The sequence below is a fragment of the Loxodonta africana genome, chromosome 8, assembly GCF_030014295.1.
Source record: "Loxodonta africana isolate mLoxAfr1 chromosome 8, mLoxAfr1.hap2, whole genome shotgun sequence".
Lineage (NCBI taxonomy): Eukaryota > Metazoa > Chordata > Mammalia > Proboscidea > Elephantidae > Loxodonta > Loxodonta africana.
The window spans coordinates 96,749,347-96,769,940 of record NC_087349.1 but is presented as its reverse complement, the minus strand read 5'-3'; positions in this window follow the sequence as shown (position 1 = coordinate 96,769,940).

The window sequence follows — 20,594 nt, the reverse complement described above, 5'->3', positions numbered from 1 at the left end:
CAGAGAAATTACTTAACCTTTGAAACAATTCAGTTTGGTTCATCTGTAAAATGGGCATAATAATAATTGTAAACCATTAACTTGGGTCAGGCACACCTTAGGCCTCAAGGTGACATTTGCTTTTTAACACTTTAAAGAGGTCTTTTATGGCAAATTTGTCTAGTGCCATATGTCGCTTGATTTCTTGACCGCTGCTTCCGTGGCTGTTGATTGTGGATCCAAGTAAAATGGAATCCTTGACAACTTCAGTCATTTCTCTGTTTATCATGATGTTGTTCATTGGTCCAGTTGTGAGGATTTTTGTTTTCTTTATGTTGAGGTGTAGTTCAGACTAAAGGCTGTGGTCTTTGATCTTCATCAGTAAGTGCTTCAAGTCCTCTTCATTTTCAGCAAGCAAGGTTGTGTCATCTGCATATCAAAGGTTGTTAATGAGCCGTCCTCCAAACCTGATGCCCCATTTTTCTTCATATAGTCCAGCTTCTCAGATTATTTCCTCAGTTTGAATAAGTATGGTGAAAGGATACAACCTTGACATACACCTCTCTTAATTTTAAACCGTGCAGTATCCCCTTGTTCTGTTTGAACGACTGTCTCTCGATCTGTGTACATGTTCCTCATGAGCACAATTAAGTGTTGTAGAATTTCCGTTCTTCACAATGTTATCTATAATTTGTTTTGATCCACACTGTTGAATGCCTTTGCCTAGTCAATGAAACACAGGTAAACATCTTCCTGGTATTCTCTGCTTTCAGTCAGGATCCATCTGACATCAGCAATGATATCTCTGGTTCCAAACTGCGTCATAACTGCCAAACCACTGAGAATCATGTCCCAGCCAAGTTGACACACAACATTAACAATCATAACCAGCTTCTCGGATTATTTGTTCAACGTTCAGGTTGAGTAAGTATGGTGAAGAAGAATTGATGCATTGGAATTATTGTACTGGTGAAGAATACTGAACATACCATGAACTTTCAGAAGAACAAGCAAATCTGTCTTGGAAGAAGTACAGCCAGAATGTTCCTTAGAAGCAAGGGTGGTGAGACTTCGTCTCATGTACTTTGAACATGTTATCAGGAGGTACAAGTCCTTCGAGAAGGACATTATACTTGGTAGAAAAAAAAAATTTTTTTTTTTTTTTCAGAGAGTCAGTAAAAAACAGGAAGACCCTCAGTGAGTTGGATCGACACAGTGGCTGCAACAATGGACTCAAACGTAGCAAAGATTATGAGGATGGTGCAAGACTGGGCAGTGTTTTGTTCTATTGTACACAGGGTTGCTATGAGTTGGAACCAACTCAATGACAACTAACAAGAACAACGGTTAACTATATACATAAGCTATTTTTGCTGAGTTAAATTTTTCATATCAATAGAATTGTTGTAAAAATAGTGTCTTCCTCTGTTATGTATTTTGATACTTTCTGTCCATTGAAAATGTGTCTGGTAGATAGCAAACACAACAAAAAAGGTAGATTTTTCTTATTTTATCTCTATGATTCCTCTTGCAAAACTCTTCTCCCCATTAATTAATCTAGGTATATGTATAATGGGTGGCCCGGCACCTGGGTGGCTCTAATGGCAAAGGGCTCAGCTACTAACTGGGTCGTTGACAATTCAAGTCTACCCAGAGATACATCAGAAGAAAGTCCTGCGTATCTACTTCTGAAAGGTCACAGCCATTGAAAACCCTCTGGAGTGCAGTTCTACTCGGACACAACGTGGGACTGCCGTGATCGGGTCTATTAGATGACAATTGGTTCGGTTGTGAGTTTTATACTGAATGGCTACTATGTGCTAGGAACTGTGTTTGCACTAGACAGGTTATTTATAATGTTCTCTTCAACTCCTAGTATGTGGTTATCATTGCTTTGTCTCTGAAGATTAGAAAATTAGCACTTTAGAATATGTTTACAATTAAAGGATACTGTCTTTGTCCTCATAGAGCTCACTGTCTTGTTGGAAATAACAAGAGAGAATTCTTTCCTGAACCTAAAGTGGTGACATTTAGGGTGACTAATGGCGATGTCCTCTATGCACAGACACTCCTGAACCTTTAATGCAACATCAGCCATTGACTTCTGGCAGCACTAAAGATCTCCTCTACCTCCCGAGGCTGTCCTTTAAGGTGAGATAAGCCCTGCAATGAAAGTAATGAAGTTAGCTCATTTACGGCAGTCTTCCTGGCTAAAATAAGCTATTTAATTTCCTGCTCTTGGAGCTAGATCTACTTAGGGGAGATAATTACTCCACACAACCTATCAGAGTATACTCAGAGTTATCTGAATGCCCCCAAATTAGACTTTAGCAAATTTTCAACCAGATCTTGGCCTGTAAGTCTCTGAGAAATTCAGTCTTGGTAGAACTTGGCACTCTTCCTGCCTGATACATTCTTATTTTTAATTATTAGGCTGTGGGATAAAAACTTTAACTATATTATGAGTTTTAGCTATTCTACATTCAAGAACAAGCCTCAGAGTCACTTCTGACATCCATTTTGGTCTATTCTTTCTTTCTTTCCTGTCTTTTTAACGACCTTTGGCTTTCTTCATATATGATGTCTTTGATGTCATGCCACAACTCATCTGGTCTTTGGTCATTAGTGTTCAATGCATCAAATCTGTTCTTGAGATTGTCTCTAAATTCAGGTAGGATATACTCAAGATCATATTTTGTCATTCTTAGACTTACTTAATTTTCTTCAGCATCAGCTTGAACTTTCACATAAGCAATTGATGGTCTGTTCCATAATCAGCCCCTAGCCTTGTTCTGAGAGATGATACTGAGCTTTTACATCGTCTCTTTCTACAGATATAGTCAATTTGATTCCTGTGTTTTCCATCCACTGAGGTACGTGTGTGTAGTTGCTGTTTATGTTGTTTAAAAAAGGTATTTGCAATAATTCTATCATGTGGTCTCTGGAGTCATTTCTATCACTGAGGCCATATTTTCCCACTACTTATCATTCTTCTTTGTTTCCAACTTTCAAATTCTAATCATCAGTAATTATCAATGCATCTTGATTGCGTGTTTGATCAATTTCAGACCGCAGAAGTTGGTAAAAATCTTCAATTTCCTTATCTTTGGCATTAGTGGTTGGTGTGTAAATTTGAATTAATTGTCATATTAACTGATGTTCCTTGTAGACATATGAATATTATCCTATCACTGACAGCGTTGTACTTCAGGATAGATCCTGCAATGTTCACTTTGACAACAAATGCAATGCCATTCTTCTTCCCTTTGTCATTTCTGGTATAGTAGACCATTTGATTGTCTGATTCAGAATGGCCAGTACCAGTCCATTTCAGCTCACTAGTGCCTAAGATATTGATCTTTATGTGTTCCACTTCATTTTTGACAACTTCCAATTTTCCTTGATTCATGCCTCGTACATTCCAAGTTCCGCTCATTAATAGACTTTTGCAGGTGTTTCTTCTCATTTTGAGTTGTGCAACATCAGCAAATGAAGGTCCCAAAAGCTTGACTCCATCCATCTCATTAAGTTTGACTACTTTGACGAGGCAGCTCTCCTCCAGTCACGTTTTGAGTGCCTTCAAAACTAAGGGGCTCATCTTTCAGCGCGATGTCAGCCAGTGTTCTGCTGCTACTCATAAAGTTTTCACTGGCCAATTTTTTCAGAAATAGACTGCATGTCCTTCTTCCTAGTCTGTCTTAGTCTGAAGGCTCCGCTGAAACCTATCCACCCTGGTTGATGCTGGTGGTATTTGAAATACTGGTGGCATAGCTTCCAGCATCACAGCAACATGAAAGCCACCACAGTGTGGCAAATTGACAGTCTGGTGGTGGAGAAGTGATAAAGTAAAAGACCTAAACAGAAGATTTCAAAGGATGGCTTGAGAAGACAAAGTAAAGTATTATAATGATATGTGCGAAGACCTGGAGTTAGAAAACCAAAAGGGAAGAACATGCTTGGCATTTCTCAGGCTGAAAGAACTGAAGAAAAAATTCAAACCTCAGTTTGCAAACTTGAAGGGTTCCATGGGCAAAATATTGAATGATGCAGGAAGCATCAAAAGAAGATGAAAGGAATTATAGAGTCGCTATACCAAAAAGAGTTAGTCGTTCAACCAATTCAGGAGGTAGCATATTATCAAGAACCCATGGTGTTGAAGGAAGAAGTCAAGCTGCACTGGAAGCATTGGTAAAAAACAAGGCTCCAGGAACTGATGGAATACCAACTGAGATGTTTCAACAAACAAATGCAGAACTGGAGGTGTTCACTCATTGCGGTGCAATGAATTACTTAATATGGCCTTCACCCTATTGGGCGGTTCTACCCTGTCCTTTAGGTTTGCTATGAGTTGGAATTGACTTGATGGCAATGGGTTTGGTTTTTTTTTTTTAGCCATGGTGTTTGTGATTCACACACAATGTTTGAGTGGGACTATGCAAATAAGGTATATGGAACCTGTGATGGTTTGGAGTTATATGTTAAATTGGTTAGGCCATAATTCCCAGTATTGTGTTGTTGTCCTCCTTTTATGTGTTGTGGATCCTGACCTCTACGGGTTGATGAGGCAGGATTGGTGTAAGAAGTGTCTTGGGCTGCAGCCTTGCAGGAGGGAGTGACTCAAGCCCCACAGTAACTAAAGTTACACAGTTCCCTGGGGTCTGGCCTGCATCTAAGATATATGTGTGCGTCCTGGCGTGGCTGTCTCTGTCTGCATCAGGATCCTGCGTCCGATTCATGATCAACTGACTTCCCCAGAGGCCTGCTATCTGACCTGCTGATTCTGGGATCTGCTGTCTTCCACAGCCTATCTTGTGACCTGATTCACCAGCCTCTGCAGCCTTGTAAGCCAGCAGTCTGTGGTCTGAACTGCAATTTTGGGTTCGTTAGCTCCTGCAGCCACATGGGACCAGAGAAGCCAATGCCTGACCCACGAATTTGGGACTTGCCAGCCTCCACAACCGTGTGAGCCATTTCCTTTATAAGGTTTGTGAATTCTGTGATACATTGCAGTGAACTGGGGAACCCAAAGAGGGGAGGGAGAGTACTGAGGGAAGAGGGCATAGTTAATATCAGAGATGATGGAGTGCTACAGCAGCCTGGAAAAATTGGACCTTTGGAACATCTTTAACCTCCACCTTGAAGGAACCAGCTTTATGCTGATCCTTACGAAAGAAATTATTTGTTTACTCATCTATGCCAAGAAATTTGGAAAACAGCTACGTGGCCAACCAACTACAAAAGATCCACATTTGTGCCCATTCCAAAGAAAGCTGATCCAAAAGAATGTGAAAATTGTCGAACAATGTCATTAATATCATATGCAAGTAAAATTTTGCTGAAAATAATTCAAAAAAGGTTGCCACAGTACATCGACAGGGAACTGCCAGAAATTTAAGTCGGGTTCAGAAGAGGATGTGGAACAAGGAACAGCACTGCTGATGTCAGATGGATCTTGGCTGAAAGCAGAGAATACCAGAAAGATGTTTACCTGTGTTTTATGGACTATGCAAAGGCATTTGACAGTGTGGATCATAACAAGTTATGGATACCATTGTAAAGAATGGGAATTCCAGAACACTTGATTGTGCTCATGAGAAACCTGTACGTAGACCAAGAGGCAGTCATTCGAACACAACAAGGGGATTCTGTGCGGTTTAAAATCAAGAAAGGTGTGTGTCCAGGTTGTATTCTTTCACCATACTTATTCAATTTGTATGCTGAGCAAATATTCCAAGAAACTAAACTATATGAAGAAGAACATGGCATCAAGATTAACAATATATGCAGATGACACAACCTTGCTTGCTGAAAAAAGAGAGGACTTGAAGCACTTACTGATGAAGATCAAAGACCACAGCCTTCTGTATGGATTACACCTCAACATGTTGTTGTTGTTAGGTGCTGTCGAGTTGGTTCCGACTCACAGTGACCCTATGCACAACAGAATGAAACACTGCCCAGTCCTGAGCTATCCTTACAATATTTGTTATGCTTGAGTTCATTGTTGCAGCCACTGTGTCAATCCACCTCGTTGAGGGTCTTCCTCTTTTCTGCTGACCCTGTACTCTGCCAAGCATGATATCCTTCTCCAGGGACTGATCCCTCCTGACAACATGTCCAAAGTATGTAAGATGCTGTCTTGTCATCCTTGCCTCTAAGGAGCATTCTGGCTGTACTTCCTCTAAGACAGATTTGTTCATTCTTTTGGCAGTCTGTGATATATTCAATATTCTTTGCCAACACCACAATTCAAAGGTGTCAATTCTTCTTTGGTCTTCCTTATTCATTGTTCAGCTTTCACATGCATATGATGTGATTGAAAATACCATGGCTTGGGTCAGGCGCATTTTAGTCTTCAAGGTGACGTCTTTGCTCTTCAACACTTTAAAGAGATCCTTTGCAGCAGATTTACCCAATGCAATGTGTCTTTTGATTTCTTGACTGCTGCTTCCATGGCCGTTGATTGTGGATCCAAGTAAAATGAAATCCTTGACAACTTCAATCTTTTCTCCGTTTATCATGATGTTGCTCATTGGTCCAGTTATGAGGATTTTTGTTTTCTTTATGTTGAGGTGCAATCCATCTGAAGGCTATGGTCTTTGATCTTCATTAGTAAGTGCTTCAAGTCCTCTTCACTTTCAGCAAGCAAGGTTGTGTCATCTGCACAACGCAGGTTGTTAATGAATCTTCCTTCAATCCTGATGCCCTGTTCTTCTTCATAAAGTCCAGCTTCTTGGATTATTTCCTCGGCATACAGATTGAATAGGTATGGTGAAAGAATACAACCCTGACGTACACCTTTCCTGACTTTAAACCAATCAGTATCCCCTTGTTCTGTCCGAACAACTGCCTCTTAATCTATGTAAAGCTTCCTCATGAGCACAATTAAGTGTTCTGGAATTCCCATTCTTCACAATGTTATCCATAATTTGTTATGATCCACACAGTTGAATGCCTTTGCATAGTCAATAAAATACAGGTAAACATCCTTCTGGTATTCTCTGCTTTCAGCCAGGATCCATCCGACATCAGCAATGATATCTCTGGTTCCACGTCCTCTTCTGAAACTGGCCTGAATTTCTGGCAGTTCCCTGTTGACATACTGTTGCAGCCGTTTTTGAATGATCTTCCGCAAAATTTTGCTTGCTTGTGATATTAGTGATATTGTTCTATAATTTCCACATTCAGTTGGATCACCTTTCTTGGGAATAGGCATAAATATGAATCTCTCCCAGTCAGTTGGCCAGGAAGCCGTCTTCCATATTTCTTGGCATAGATGAGTGAGCACCTCCAGCATTGCATCTGTTTGTTGAAACATCTCAATTGATATTCCATCAATTCCTGGAGCCTTGTTTTTCACCAACGCCTTCAGAGCAGCTTGAACTTCTTCCTTCAGTACCATCAGTTCCTGATCTTATGCCACCTCTTGAAATGGTTGAACATTGACTAATTCTTTTTGGTATAATGACTCTGTGTATTCCTTCCATCTTCTTTTGATGCTTCCTGCATCGTTTAATATTTTCCCCATGGAATCCTTCACTATTGCAACTCGAGGCTTGAATTTTTTCTTCAGTTCTTTGAGCTTGAGAAACACCGAGCGTGTTCTTCCCTTTTGGTTTTCCATCTCCAGCTCTTTGCACATGTCATTAAAATACTTACTTTGTCTTCTTGAGACGCCCTTTGAAATCTGTTCAGTTCTTTTATTTTATCAATTCTTCCTTTTGCTTTAGCTGCTCAAGGTTTGAGATCACATTTCAGAGTCTCCTCTGACATCCATCTTGGTCTTTGCTTTCTTTCCTGCCTTTTCAATGACCTCTTGCTTTCTTCATGTATGCTGTCTTTGATGTCATTCCACAACTCGTCTGGTCTTCGGTCACTAGTATTCAATTAGTCAAAAGTATTCTTCAAATGGTGTCTACATTTGTGTGGGATATACTCAAGGTCATATTTTGGCTCTCATGGACTTGCTCTGATTTTCTTCAGTTTCAGCTTGAACTTGCATTTGAGCAATTGATGGTCTGTTCCACAGTCAGCCCCTGGCCTTGTTCTGACTGATGATATTGAGCTTTTCCATTGTCTCTTTCCACAGATGTAGTCAATTTGATTTCCGTGTGTTTCATCTGGTGAGATCCATGTGTACCTTCATCGTTTATGTTGGTGAAAGAAGGTATTTGCAATGAAGAAGTCGTTGGTCTTGCAAAATTTTATCATTCGATCTCTGGCATTGTTACTATCACCAAGGCCATATTTTCCAACTACTGATCCTTCTTCTTTGTTTCCAACTTTTGCATTTCAATCACCAGTAATTATCAATGCATCTTGATTGCATGTTCAATGAATTTCAGACTGTAGCAGCTGATAAAAATCTTCTATTTCTTCATCTTTGGCCCTAGTGGTTGGTGCATGAATTTGAATAATAGTCGTATTAACTGGTCTTTCTTGTAGGTGCATGGACATTATCCTATCACTGACAGCGTTGTGCTTCAGGATGTATCTTGAAATGTTCTTTTTGACGATGAATGGAACACCATCCCTCTTCAAGTTGTCATTCCCAGCATAGTAGACTATATGATTGTCTGATTCAAAATGGCCAATACCAGTCCATTTCAGCTCATTAATGCCTAGGATATTGATGTTTATGCATTCTATTTCATTTTTGATGATTTCCAATTTTCCTAGATTCATTCTTCGTACATTCCAGGTTCTGGTTATTAATGGATGTTTGCAGCTGTTTCTTCTCATTTTGAGTCGTGCCACATCAGCAAATGAAGGTCCCAAAAGCTTTACTCCATCCACATCATTAAGGTCGACTCGACTTTGAGGAGGCAGCTCTTGCCCAGTCATCTTTTGAGTGCCTTCCAAGCTGGGGGGGCTCATCTTCCAGCACTATATCAGACAATGTTCCTCTCCTATTCATAAGGCTTTCACTGGCTAATGCTTTTCAGAAGTAAACTGCCGGGTCCTTCTTCCTGTCTGTCTTAGTCTGGAAGCTCAGCTGAAACCTGTTCTCCTTGGGTGACCCTACTGGTATCTGAATACTGGTGGCATAGCTTCCAGCATCACAGCAACACACAAGCCCCCACAGTATAACAAACTGACAGACACGTGGGGGCACCTCAACATGAAGAAGACAAAAATCCTCACAACTGGACCAATAAGCAACATCATGATAAACGGGTAAATGATGGCAGTTACACGGATTTCATTTTACTTGAATTTACAATGAACACCCATGGAAGCAGCAGTCAAGAAATAAATGAAATGGCATATTGCATTGGACAAATCTGCTGCAAAAGATCCCTTTCAAGTGTTGGAAAGAAAAGATGTCACTTTGAGGACTAAGGTAGGCTGGACCCAAGCTATGATATTCCCAATTGCCTCCTATGCATATGAAAGTTGGGCAATGAATAACAAAGACTAAAGAAGAATTGATGCCTTTGAAAAATGGTGCTGTCGAAGAATGTTGAATATACCATGGACTGCCAGAAGAACCAACAAGTCTGCCTTGGAAGAAGTACAGCTAGAGTGCTCCTTGGAAGGAAAGACTTCATCTCAATTACTTTGGACATGTTATCAGGAGGGACCAATCCCTGAAGAAGGACATCACACTTGGTAAAGTAGAGGGTCAGTGAAAAAGAGCAAGACCCTCAACGGGATGGATTGACACAGTGGCTGCAACAATGGACTCAAGTATTGCAATGATTGTGAGGATGGTGCTGGACTGGGTAGTGTTTCATTCTGTTGTACATAGGGTCTCTATGAGTTGGAACCGACTTGACGGCACCTAACAACAACAATTCATGAGTATGTAAAATATCTCTAGCTTGAAAATATCTGTAGTTCACCCGCTCCCCAAATATAATCACATGGAGAAAGTTGTTGTTAGCTGCAGTCGAGTCGGCCCCCCAACACATGGCAATCCGATGCACAATGGAAGAAAACTCTGTCCAGTTCTGCACCTTTTCCAAGATCAGTTGTGGATCAGACTGTTGTGCTCTGTAGGGTTTTCAGTGGCTGCTTTTTCAGAAGTAGATTGTCAGATCTGTCCTCCTAGTCAGTCTTAGTCTGAAAACTGTTCAGCATCATTGCAACATGCAAGCCTTCAGCAAAAGACAGGCGATTGCTGCGCGTGAGGTGCATTGACCAGGGATCAAAGCAGGCTATCCTGCATGCAGTTTTCTCTCTCCCTCTCTTGGTGTTTCAGTTCTCGCTCAGTTAATATGTTTTTTAATGGATCTTTTCTAGACAAAACCAATTTCCTAGGCTCATCAGTGTATTTGAACATGGAAGATAATTCTTGAGGCATGTCAAGCCACACACTGTAGATTTATTTTGTACAAAGAGGAGCCAGTTCAGTCTGTCTCACAGGAATTATGAATTGGTACCCTGGTGGTGCAATGGTTAAGCATTTGGCTGCTAACCTGGAGGTCAGCAGTTTGAACCCATCTGGTGGCTTCTTGGGAGAAAATACCTGGCTATCTGCTCCTGTAAAGATTACAGCCTAGGGAACTCTATGGGGCAGTTCTACTCTGTCACATACAGTCTTTATAAATTGGAGTTGACTTGAGGGCACACAACAACACTCTATTTCTCCACATTTTTCTACAGGAAACCAGAAGAGAAGCAGTAATTTCTGTTGGTGGAGACTTCTAGAGGGCTCTGGTAATGTCCAGTCTCAGACAAGGGCTTGCTCCCAAATTCAAGAACTGGATAGTTTGTTCACCCCTCGTCCTCAGTGGGAGGGAGTGAGGTGGAGAGGCCACGGGTCAATTAAGCATGCCTCTCCATATGGAAACACGAAGCCTGAGGAAAGGAGGTTACCTTTCTACCCCAACACCAGGTGTCTGCCATCCCTGAACTTGCCTATCTAGAATGGCTCCTTCATTCATTGTTAACCCCTCTTTTCTCCTTATGTGATCTTCAGCAGTCGCACATGGGAGAGTTAATGGTGGCTCCAGGAGGAATGGGGAACTGCTTATGGATCTTGATTACAGACAACAAAACCAAAAAACCAAACCCATTATAGAGTCCATTCTAGCTCATGATGACCCCATGTGTTACAGAGTAGAAGTGCTCCATAGGGTTTTCTTGGCTATAATCTCTGTGGAAACAGATTGCCAGGCCTTTCTTCTGAGGTACTACTGCGTGGGTTTGGACTGCCAACCTTTAGGGTAGTTGTCTATAAGCTCCACCCAAGGACCTTATAGACAATAACCTAGAGCCAAATCGCTGGTTAAAATGTCTTCCCAACTGTTCTACTGGCTTGAGTAATGCCCTCGCCCAGTCCTGTCTGCATTGTCTTATCTTCTTGTCCATAATCTGGTGAAAATATGCAAACCTTTTGTCTTATAACATTTATATTTACCTTCTCTCCAGCTCACATGTGGGACCTATGTGATTTCAGTACTCCTTTGTTCTTTGAATACTGGACAAGGAGAAGGGGCACAGGAGTCAAGACGCTCAGCATGTGACAGATGCTCAGTGCTGACAAAGAGAAGGCAAACACGGTCAAGTTAAGGTGAAGGTCACCGTGGCCGGCAGATGTCTCCCATTTCTCTTGTTTTCCCTATTCCTGTCACATGAAGTGGGCTGTTAAGTGTGGGGAGGGAGCTGAAAATGGGAGTGGATTATGACATGTTGTGATGGGAGGAGGGTTTCCTAGCTCTCTCTTTCTCAAGCCTTGTTCAGAATGTCTGGGAGCTTGGGCTTCACCTACCTTGCCTCATTTCCCCTGAGGTCCAGCCAGAAATTAGGGCATCAATACAATTTCCTAAGATTTGGTGAGCTACTCTGGTCATTGTCTTATTTTAAATTAGTCAAGGAACCCCAAAGAGACATGCCTACTCAACAATGCTAACATAGCTTCTATCTTTGCTTTTTGAATTCTTTGTGATTAGTGTGGTCTCCCATCCATGTGGGTCCATTCACTGTTGTGAAACTGAATGCCTCTCCCATCACCCACACCCCACGTGGCACTGGGTACTTCCCCTGCAGAGAGGACACAACTCACCAGTTCTTTCTAGAAACTGCTCAGTGTTTCTGAAATTTGGCCACTGTCCTGTTTGTCTTACTACTTCTCTGGCTGTTCTTCTTCTGTCACTGTCATTGACTCTTGTTCTGCTCATACCTTAATATTTTTGTTTCTTGGTAACTAACAACAACCATTTTGCTTTTCACTCACTTTCTCCCTGGCCAAAAAAAGCTCATTCACTCTCTCGATTTTAACCACTCTCGTATGTCAAAGCCTTATAGGTCTGTGTCTCCAAGTACAACGTTCTCTTGAGTGCCTAGTCTATATCCATTAAAATATTTTCTTGAATATCTTGAAGGCTTCTAAAACTTACCTCTCTGCCCTTCTCCACTAAAACCATCTTGGGTTTTTCCTGTGTATTTGGAGACATTGCCACCTGCCCAGATTCCAAAGCCAGAATCCCAGCTGTCATCCTTTATTCTTCCCTCTCTCTCATCCCGACATCCAATAAGTCAATATGTCTGAATGGTTTTACCTCCGAAGTGTCTCTTTTATACGCCCTTTCTCATCTGACCTTTTGGTTACAGCCCTGGTCTGCACCCTCATCTTCTTTCACCTGGGCTGTTGTTATCCTTAACTTTCAGGTCTCCCTGCCTCCACACTAACGTCTTCTATTCTTGCTCCTCAGCCACTAGAATGATCTCTATAAAAAGAAAACCTGACCACAACACTCTTTTCTTTCCACATGGCCATCACAATATAATCCCAACTTCTTGTCATGGCTCATAGACTTGCTGTGCTCTGGCCTCAATTTACCTACCCCTCTCCCTTTCCTCCCACTAGGTCCCCTCACCCTCTGCAGGAGCACACCTCATACATCACGTGGCTTGATATCTAACAGCTTTATACTTGCTGCTCCTTTTGCTGGGAATGCCCTTTACTTCTTACGTCCAGCTGACAAATACCTGTTCATTATTCAAAACTCAGGTTGGATGTCACCTTAGTGAAGTCTTCCCTTAGCTCTCCCCTAAAAGCCAATCATTGTTTGCACAAAACCATAGCACATCTGATGTACACGTTTATCCAGGCACATATGGCACCATACTGTCCTATTTGTTTATATGTTTCTCTCCCTCCCAAGGCCGTGAGATACTTGTCTTTTGCATTTCTGAATCCCCAGCAATCATCACTGTGTCTTAGAAAAAGTGTATGCCCGGTAAGTTTGTTGACGACAACTTAATGTGGACACCTTGTTGTGTTTTCCCCTTCACTTATAAAGTAAGACAGTTTGAAAGTTTTCTTTCCTTTTTAATGCTTGTAAAGGATTTCTCATATTGAAAGGGCAAAGGATATGTCATGGATTGAATTGTGTCTGCCAAAAATGTGTGTCAACTTGGCTAGGCCATGATTCCCAATATTGGGTGGTTGTCCACCATTGTGTGATCTGATGTGATTCTCCCATGTGCTGTAAATCCTACCTCTATAATGTTAATGAGGCAGAATTAGAGGCAGTTATGTTAATGAGGCAGGACTCAATCTACAAGATTAGGTTGGGTCTTAAGTCAATCTCTTATGAGATATAAGAGACAATCGAGCAGAGAGACAAGGGGACCTCATACCACCAAGAAAGTAGTGCCAGGAGCAAAGCGTGGCCTTTGGGCCCAAGGTCTTTGCTCTGAGAAGCTCCGAGACCAGGGGAAGATTGATGACAAGGACCTGTCCCCAGAACTGACCAAAACAGAAAGGCTTCCCCTAGAGCTGGCACCCCGAGTTCTGACTTCTAGCCTCCTAAACTGTGAGAGAGTAGGTTTCTCTTTGTTAAAGCCATCCATTTGTGGTATTTCTGTTATAGCAGCACTAGATAACTAAGACAGTATATTTACCACAACACCTCATTACAGTATATGAGTAAGATCTTTTGAAATGTGAATTTTCAACAAAATTCACCAAAAGAGAAGAATGGTAAATTGGCCACAGGACAGGTAGGGTTTCATGGAATCTCAATTATCAGTGAAGTATCTGCTATACAGCAGGGCCTCCAGTCTGAGACTTGGATCAAACCTTGGGGGAAAGCTCAGACATCAAGTTCTGCCTGGCATATTGTAGACTCTCCATAAATCTTTATTGAATGGTGGGTATAATGAGCACAGCTTGACCAAAGTAAATGATGCCACTAACAAGTGCATAAGAGAAAAGGATGCTTGTGCTGAAGAATATGACATATTTAATTTGGCAACAACACCAGCAATAACCAAAAAATGAGTGTGGTCACATATGTAGGTATATAGCATAGTGGTTAAAAGCAACGGCTGCTAACCAAAAGGTCAGCAGTTTGAATCCACCAGGCACTCCTTGGAAACTGTATGGGGCAGTTCTACTCTGTCCTATGGGGTTGCTATAAGTCGGAATCAACTCAATGACAGTGGGTTTTTTATGGGTTAGGTACAGGTAAGTACATATGTGTGCACAGAAGGAACTATCTCTATGTACATATATGTATAGGTATGTATGTACACACATATATATTCATAGAGGACGTACTTAGAGATATTTCTCAGACATAATCAAACACCTTGCGAGAATAGTTTTCTGGGTTGAAGGCTTAGGACCATAGTATGGGACAATTCAGTCAGTTGGCATCACAGAATTCATGTTCTGCATCCTAGTGAAGTGAATAGTGTCTGGAGTCTTAAAAGTTTTCCAGCAGACATCTAAGATACAACGACTGGTCTCTACTCATTAGGAGAAAAAGAGAAACAAGGAAACCAAAGTCTCAGAGAAGAAACTAGTCTACAGGGCTATAATCTACGTAAGCCATGGCCTCATCTACCCAGAACTAAATGAAGCCCTGTGTCATGGATTGAATTGTGTCCTCCAAAAATATGTGTCAACTTGGCTAGGCCACAATTACCAGTATTATGTGATTATCCACCAATTTGTCATCTGATATGATTTTCTTGTGTCTTGTAAATCCTATCTCTATGATGTTGATGAGGTGGGATTAGTGGCAGTCATGTTAATAAGGCAATCTACAAGATTAGATTGCTTTTTAAACCAATCTCTTTTGAGATATAAAAGAGAGAAGCAAGCAGAGAGACAGGGGGACCTCATACCACCAAAGAGCCAGGAGAATAATACATCTTTTGGACCTGGGGTCCCTGTACTAAGAAGCTCCTTGACTGGGGAAGATTGATGACAAGGATCTTCCCCCAGAGCTGACAGAGAGAGAAAGACTTCACCTGGAGCTGGGACTCTGAGTTCAGACTTCTAGCCAAAGAGAATAAATTTCTCTTTGTTAAAGCCATCCACTTGTGGTATTTCTGTTATAGCAGCACTAGACCACTAAAAGATCTGGCTACCACTACCAACTGTTCTGATCAGGGTCATAATAGATGGAGTCTGATAGAATGAGAGAACACGTGGAACAGAATTCAAATTCTTAAAAAGTCCAGGCTAGTTGAGACTAGAGGACTCTCTGAGACTTTACCCTGAAATATTCTTTAAACTTTGAAACTAAACTATCCCCTGAAGTCATCTTTTTGTGAAACAACAGATTAGCACACAAAATAAAGGATATTACCTGTGAGCACAGTACTACATTAAAAACAATCTATGTGAGACCAAAAGGTCAACAATCACCCTAAAGCAAAGATGAGAAGATAAGGGGTCAGGGAAATTAGAGTACTGGAAATAGAACAACCAGGATGCAAATAAAGAGAATGTTGACACATTGTGAGAAATGTAACTAATGTCACTGAAGAATTTGTGTAGAAATTGTCAAATGGGAACCTAATTTGCTGTGTAAGCTTTCACCAAAAACACACAATAAAATATTATTTAAAAAAGTCCGTATTGAATGAATGAACCAGCTGACTGTCTTGGGCAGGATAGAGCCCTCTCTCAGTCTTAGCTTCCTGTAGAGTAAAGGGATAGGACCAGATGACATCAAGCTTTGCTTCTGTGCCCAGGTTTTATGAGTCTGTGATTTAATTACAGCCACAGAGCAACTCAGAAGGAATGATACAACTGCTTGTCATCAGAGAGATGGTTCTCTCAGTGACTGGACATTCTCTAATGGGTTTTCTATCTTAAAAAAAAAAAAAAAACTTTATCATTATTATTTTTGCTTACGAATGATGCATGCTCATTGGCATATGATTTTTAAGGTATTTTTCTATGTATATAACTGTGCACAATGTATGTGTGTGTGTGTGTGTGTGTGTGTGTGTATAGGAATCCCTGGGTGGTGCAAACGGTTAACATGCTTGGCTGCTAACCAAAAGGTTGGAGATTCAAATCCACTCAGAGACATCTCAGAAGAAAGGCCTGGTAATTTACTTTTGAAAAATCAGCCATTGACAACCCCATGGAGCACAGTTCTACTCTGACACACATGAGGTCACCATGAGTTGAAACTGACTAGACAGCAATTGGTGGTCATGTGTATATATATATATAGCTCTAAATTGCTTTTTAAAATTTCTGAATATATCACAGACATCTTTCAGAGACAATTTTCTTTATGGAAAGAAGCAGTGAAGCTCTTTGGTGGCTGGTGTCAATTAAAAACAGGAATAATACTCTCTTCTTTCTGCCACTTCCCTTGGCCAGAACACTGGTCTAGTCCTCTGAGTAAGGGAACCCCTAACTTGGCCTTTGGTTTATAATATGATTCCCCCACCTCACACCCCATACAATTCCTGGCAATCCCTTGGGAGTCCCATCCACTTTTAGGCCCTGGAATGTCTTTCACCAGCATCTCTTGAGTGCTGCCACATTGGACAAACTGACTGGGCTTTGGGACACCCAGAAAATGCTGTGAGTGGGTGCAGTGAGCCCATGTCCCTAAGACTGACATGGCTGCACCTGCTTGGGAGAAGGTGCTCAATGCTCCCGGCCTTGGGGCTATGGCTCTTCCAGGCACAGCTCAGCCAAGTCGCCTGAACCCCCCTCCTCCTGCCCACCCCTAGCCTCACTCTGGGGGCTGCTTGCTATGCAGCCAGCATCCACTCAACATAATGTGCCTTACCTGCCAATGTGCTTTGAGGGATATTGTTAGCATTAAATTTGCCATTTACATTTTCATGTCTGACATAATTGAGGAATGAATGCTCTTATGAAAATTAAACTTGTGGTTCTCCTGGGCTGCTGTAACCCTGTTAAAATGTAATGTGATTTTTGATGCTTCTTCTTGAGGTTTTTATTAAATAGAATATCAGGATGACTAATTCCCTGGGCCTAAATGCAGGCTGGGAAGCAGCGTTATTGATAGCGCCGCGTCCAAATGGTCCTCGTTCTCAGCCCCTAATGGCCTAATAATGCATTATACTTGAATCAGAAATACTTTGAGTTGTGGTGCTTATTGCCATTATTGAAAACACCTGGATGCTCCATTCATCAAGGTTACATCCAAAGGGGCCCATTTGTTTATTAGGCTGTCAGTAAATATCTTTATTTGGTTCAAGTTCAGCCACATTTGGCCACTCAGGAGAGAGCTAAAATCCAACCAGTGGATCTTTTGTGGTTTCTCCTGATTAGCTTTCTCTTCAAAAAAAAAAAAAAAAAAAAGCTAATGAAAAGTGGGGGTGGCTTTATAAAGAACACATTTCACCTCACATAACCTGCTGTGATGGCATCAAAGATGAGGGAGGCAGACTGGGTCTTGGCCTCTGGCAGCTCCCTCTTTTCAACAGCTGCCACCATGGCCACTCTGCTTCCTGGTGTCATTTCAGTCCGTGTGACCCTCACCAGCTCAAACTCCCAGCAGGGCTCCACTAGGCTCCTCCTTGAAGCTATTGTCAGCCCAGCACTGCGTCTTCCCTGGTATGAAAGCATGGGCCTCAGCACCCTGGAAGCGGATAGTCTCCCCCACCTGGCCACCTCCTACAGAGTGCAATCAAATTCCCCTCTCCTTTGGTGTCCACGGAAAGAGCTATGGCTGCTAATCAGAAGGTCAGCAGTTCGAATCCACCAGGCACTCCTTGAAAACCATATGGGGCAGCTCTACTCTGTCCTATACGGTTGCTATGAGTCAGAATCACCTGGATGGCAATGAGTTTGCTTTTTTTTGGTTTTTTGTGTCCAGAGAGTTTGACATTTTCCTTTTATAGGCATTTCTTGATTTAGGCATTCCATCCCTTTCGGGAGACCTTAGCAACAATTGTGATTAAAGTGGAAATGCTTCAGGATGCCTCTTTTATTAAAAATGGACTTGACTTTTTAGAGTGTTTTAGATTTACAGAGAAATTGTGCAGAAAGTACGGGGAGTTCCATACCCCTCTTTCCCTTGACCAGTTTCTCCTATTATTAACATCTTGCATTTCTGTGGGGCACTTGTTACAATTGAACTAATACTGATACATTTTTATCAACTAAAGCCCATAGTTTACATTGTTGTTATTGTTGTTAGGTGCCATTCAGTTGGTTCCAACTCATAGTGGACCCTATGTACAACAGAACAAAACACTGCCCAGTCCTGTGCCATCCTCACAATCGTTGCTATGTTTAAGCCCATTGTTAACAGCCACTGTGTCTTCCTCTCTTTTGCTGACCCTCTATTTTACCACGCATGATGTCCTTCTTTGGGGACTGGTCCCTCCTGATAACATGTCCAAAGTACATGAGACAAAGTCTTACCATCCTTGCTTCCAAGGAGAATTCTGACTGTACTTCTTCCAAGACAGGTTTGTTCATTCTTCTGGCAGTCCATGGTATATTCAGTATTCTTCGCCAACACCTTAATTCAAAGGCATCAATTCTTATTTGGTTTTCCTTATTCATTATTTAGCTTCCACATGCATATGAGGTGATTGAAAATACCATGACTTGGGTCAGGTGCACCTTAGTACCCAAAGTGATATCTTTGCTTTTTAACACTTCGAAGAGGTCTTTTGTGGCAGATTTGCCCAATGCAATATGCTATTGGATTTCTTGACTGCTGCCTCCGTGGGCATTGACTGTGGATGCAAGTAAAATGAAAACCTGGACAACTTCAATATTCTCTTTGCTGATCATGATGTTGATAGTTTACGTTAGGATTCACAATTTGTGTTGTTCGGTCCTATGGGTTTTGACAAATGTATAATTTCATGTATCCACCACCACTGTAACATGCAGAATAGTTTCACTGCCCAAAAAATGCCCTGTCCTCCACCTATTCATCCCTCCGCACCTCCTCCTGGGCCATTGGCAATAACTGATATTTTTCATTGTTTCTTTAATTTTGTCTTTTCCAAAATGTCACACATTTTGAAATCATACGGAATATATTTGGAAATCATAGAGCATATAGCTTTTTAGACTGGCTTCTTTCACTTAGCAATATGTGGGGTCCCTTTTTTAAAATTATAAAGTACAGCAGATATATTAAATAGTGCATAAAACAAATATGCAGCTTGGTGAATATTTGTAATGTAAAAAGACACCTGTGTAACCCCACCCAGGTCGCAATCTAGAACCCCAGAAGCCTCCACTCCTTTCTGCTGATGTAGTGGCCGCACTGCACCCTCATCTCCCAGCTCATTACGGATCTACCGTGAGGTCTGAATCTGCAGAACTGCCCAGGACCAGCCGTGGGGATCATCCAACGTTCCATTTCCGAAACATCTTTGAACAGGCTTTTAGGCCTGATAAGAATGCACTGAGGGTGGCTGACGGAGGGGATGGATCGCATAAATAACACGAGTCGATGTACTGAAAATCTACCCAGTAACACAACCTGGGACTAAAAACCGACTGCCTTCTCCCCGCTGTGGCTGCTGCGCTCCTATCGTGCTGGTTTTGTGACATCCATTCAAGGACTGGTTGGTTTGTGATTCCAATCATAACGCAAATGTTTCCACACCCCAAAAATTGTGTGTCACGTGGAACAATGCAGTGGAGGCTGACTGCATCCAGAGAAGTGGCACAAATCTGCCAGAGGTGACCCATCTGCTGTGTGGTTACCTCACTGGCCTCACAAAGCATGCGCCCTAGATTTGTATTGCCTCTCTTTGGGGACTGCTCCAGTGCTCCTTTGGGGGTGGAGTGGCTTCCTTCACTGTGGAGTTGGGCTGTAAACCCCAGAGGCTGGGGGAGGAGGAGGGCACAGGTTGCCTGGTCTGTAGCTCAACCATGAGGGAAAGGAAGTTCTGCTCAGAAAGGAGGATCCCGTGGCTTCTGTCACACAGACAGCAAGTGACCTCTGTTGGCAGGGTTTGTTTTTCCTATCTCTGGTGCCAGGAGAGGAGTAGGATAGGCAAGGTAGTTCTCTCCTGGAATTGCCTGGACGTTTTACTCTCCCAAGTCCCTCAGAAGTTCTACTACTCTCACAGTTCTACCAGTGGGGAAGGGGAAAATGGGGGTTCAGTGACAGAATTCTCGCCCTCTATGCGAAAGACCCGGGTTTGATTCCTGGACAATTCGCCTCATGTCCAGCACTACCTGTCAGTCAGGGGGGGCTTGCGTGTTGCTATGATGCTGAACAAGTCTCAGTGGAGCTTCCAGACTAAGATGCACTAGGAAGAATGGCCTGGCAATCTACTTCTGAAAATCAGCCATTGAGAACCCTGTGGATCACAATGTTTTGATCCCAGAGTACAAGGGTTTGCCAGAAGTCAGGGGCCAACCCAATGGCAGCTACCAGCACCACCGCTGGAGAATGAGC